The sequence below is a fragment of the Nannospalax galili genome, unplaced genomic scaffold (assembly GCF_000622305.1).
Source record: "Nannospalax galili isolate Female #2095 unplaced genomic scaffold, S.galili_v1.0 scaffold2584, whole genome shotgun sequence".
Classification (NCBI taxonomy): Eukaryota; Metazoa; Chordata; class Mammalia; order Rodentia; family Spalacidae; genus Nannospalax; species Nannospalax galili.
Window position 1 is genome coordinate 100,227 of NW_008350822.1, and position 4,151 is coordinate 104,377.

The window sequence follows — 4,151 nt, forward strand, 5'->3', positions numbered from 1 at the left end:
AGTGGGAGACGAGCTTTGGCATTTAAGCAAAAACAGAATATCCCCCAATTCTAGTATCAATCATCCTGACCATTTGATGTCCCTTTCCCAAGCAAGTTAATAGCTTTCCTATTGACCACTTTGCCACATTAGTGGAGTACCTGCTTTAAATATCTATTCAGATTTTAATTTATGAACCCAAACAGATAGTTTAACTCTATTGCCTCAGGGGTAGTAACCTCTTAAGTTACTGAAGTTAAGGGGAACCATAATTATGTCTGTGCTGCTGAAGGTGAAAAGAATCATAGAAAGTTAAGGATGTGAGGATATTTTCTGATCACTGCTATCAAAACTTTTCAGTGTCTTTCAAAAGCTAGTAGCCTCTGAGAAATGCTCTCAAATGATAGAGGACTCAGAGGGGCAGGTGAGGCAACCCAGCTTCAAATGTCAGCTTCCCACTGGAGTTTATGCCATGACATTAATCATTGTTGTGGGAAGCTCATCGTACTGTACCCATTAATAAGTGGCATCTTCTTCAAATTTTTGGTTGCTTATGGTGTGATCTATCACACATCCACTGTCACTGAACTTCAATGGGACTTCAGATTCAAAGTTGGATGCCACATAGATTAGAAACTTAGCAGATTTCCTTGGTTTCTGCTGATATTGATATAAGTACCTCCTGATACTTGACCTGATTGGTAATAGATGCTGACTGATTTCTAAAGGTACAGACAGCATTGATGATGGCTGGGTCATCTGGAGATTACATTTCACTCCTGGGATTCCAAACATGCAACAAATGTGTTCTGTTAAGCATTATACTAGAACAATTACCTAAAGAACCATTCAGCATGGAGCATATTTGACAAAGCAAATTTCCAGTGTGTTATCTTTTCATACCCGGAAACCACAGACTCTTAAAATCTCTCCATTTCCGTAGTATACAACCAAAAAATTAGTTCTAGCTCCCTGGAGAGCATATTTCTTAAGGTCTGTGCTTAGGATAACAACACCTAATCAGGGTGATCAGGAAAGCATGTTGAAGTAAATATGAAGCTCCCTCTGATGGAGTTGGAGACTCACTGGCTTCCAGAGAGGTATTCATGTAACTCAGTGGTTCACTGTGATTGACAAAGAGGGGTGGTATGAGGACATCATTATGGGAAGAGATTGCTTTTGCAGCAATCCAAATCAGTGTGAAAAAGACATCCATGCAGAGGAAGAAATATGGTCACAGAGTGGATAGCCAAGGGGAGCCGCACCATGGGTTGATGTAGGGAAAAATGTTTTCAAGTTAGGTATAAACGTTGTTGATATAGTGATTGTATTTTGAAAGAGGGATTAGTCATATAATTAAATGTAATATAACAAGATGGCCTGCAAGATGTCTTAGTTAATAAAGGCTCATCTTGAGCAATCCTGGCTTCCTAAATTTGATTCCTAGAATCCATGTAACATGTAAGGTGAGCTGACACATGCTTCACATGTCCGTAGTGTGCAGTACATGGGGTCCATTGTTGACTAGCATCGTAGGGGATCCTTTCTTCTCCAACCATTTGCATAGCACCTTCTTGCACTACGAAACCCATCCATCCAGTGTCATGGTTTCTCCCACACTCATATAATCCATTCTCTTCAGCAACATGGCCTTATCTAACTTTCTAGTGTACAATCGACATTAGCAACAATAGTCTTGGTGAATTTGAGGACCTCTAGGATCTCTGTGACCAAGACCTCATAGGGGGGCAACACCCCCACCCCAATACTGTAGTTTTCCTTAACATTTGTATAGTCAGGTATATTCTCAGTCCTCATCAGAAGAGTATGAAGTCCCAACCTAGCTCTGCATACAATTATAGAAGTCTATTCCTGGCATTCTTTAGAAGTCTCAGATCACTGCTCCAGCTCTCTTTCCCAAATTCACATAATCCACTGTCTTAGAAATGGAGGTTCTATCTAAAAAGCATTCTTTAAGCTTTTAAAAATGAATTTTAATGAAATTCAGCAAAGTACATATACTATATTTTGGTCATATTAATGTCCCCTCCTATATCTTTTGAATACTTTGTATTCTAAGTATTCTGATATCAGCAAAAGTGCCCCAGATCCCATGAAACCCCAGATATGTACAGCTATGTCTAGGTGGGTGGAGATCAAGTGAAGTGAATTTGGGATAATTAAGGAATGAATATGGAAGCTCTACATGTACTTACTGCAGCCAAACTAGGGTCTATAAGGTAAGTGTCCCCACGTGTCTATCATGATATTGGTTGCTCAGTGTGGATGATGAGGAGGAATGGGATTTGGACAGGATTCACATGAAAAAGTCACACACATGAAATGAGCATCCTAAAGGCCAGCAATCAAAAGAAGATGGCAGAGTGTGAAATAGAGAAAACAGCTCCTTCCTCAGAGCTGGAATAATACTTAGGCATTTTCTTATGCTTCATTACAGGCTTCAGCTACAATTATCCAATCTGTAGCTCGCATGCTAACAGGTCATTTTCTCAACCTTCATTTCCTCTCTAATCTTTTTCTTCCCTCACAGGATTTTTCACATATTCTCACTACACCGATAGTGATGGAACACCTCTCTAGCTAGGATACTCAATATAAGGTGATATATAAATCTTTAATCTTGTGAGATAGCTTTTCTCTGAATTCCTACTATTTCTTGTATTTTGATATATAAAACAGAACATTTGAATGACTGGATATATCTGCTTGGAAGTGGAGCTCTAAGTACATAACACCACACCCACACATGGTCCTTCATGAAGCATTATTTATTTATTTATTTTACACCCACTTTCCAGATAGTACCCTCCCATAGCCTCCCTCCTCACACTAGAGCCCTTATACTCTGATATTTATTTATTTATTTATTTATTTATTTATTTTACACCCACTTTCCAAATAGTACTCTCCCATAGCCTTGCTCCCCCCACTAGAGCCCTTATACTCTGGTATCCTTGCTACTGTCTGCTGTGTTGTTGGCAACCCCAGCCATTCCCCACTACTTGCCCTTCTGGTGAATCTAGTCAGTCTATCTAGAGGTCTTTGTTTTAGGAGGGTCAGCTGTTCATCATCTAGCAGTAATCAGTTGTCAATATCCCTTTGGATAATATTGCAGTCTGTTGTTCATTTTCCCAGTTCTATGCTGGGTTACTATCTGGGAGTCCCTTTGGCCACCCTGGCCAAAAACTCAAAAGAAGTTATTGCCTGTCTGGCATTGTTGCTTGTTATATAGCCTTTAGCTATAAATATGGACTCTTAAGAAATTATATTGACCCCTTTAATCTTTGGTTACTCTTAAAAAACTACAAATGAACCTACCATTTGACCCAGTTATACCACTCCTTGGCATATACCCTAAAAATTCATCCTATTTCAGAGACACTTGTACATCCACGTTTGTTGCTGTTCTTTCCACAATAAGTAAGAGATGGAAGCAACCTAAGTGTCCCTCAATTAATGAATGGATAATGAAAATATGGTTCATTTATACGATGGAGTTTTACTCAGCAGTAAAGAAAGATGAAATCATGAAATTTGCAGGTGAATGGATGGAACTAGAAACTGTTATACTAAGTGAAGTAACACAGACTCAGAAAAAAAATCGACATTTGTTCTCCCTCATATGAGGATCCTAGAACCAGATTCTGATAAATAAGTATGTAGGCATTATTTTTTTAAGAACTGAATATTTATGTCAGCCTAGCATTGCATAATCCAGTCATCGTGGCTCTTATTTAAATCCCTTGTACACAATAGGGTGATGAGGGAACAGAATTTCTAGGCCACCCTTACCTACCTAAGGATTCCTGAGCCAACATAAGCCAAATGAAAACAAGTTTTAAAAAAGTAAAAATAAGGGAAGAGATCAGAAGGAAAAAAGAAAGAGTAAGGAAAAAACTAAAAAAAAAAATGCTTTATTTCTCTTAAAAAACAACTCTTAGGTAAGAAAGTTATTTAATCCATAATTCAATTTCTTAATTCACAAAATTAATATGCCTCTAGAAAAGAGCTTTATGTCATGAAGCAAATGTTAGAATTATGAGAAAATTATCCCTACTCACTTAAATCCTACAGATAAACAAAAAAGAATCTTATCGAATCTTAAATTTCTTCCATGCATCATATTTCGTACAGCTGCCTATGATTTCTTA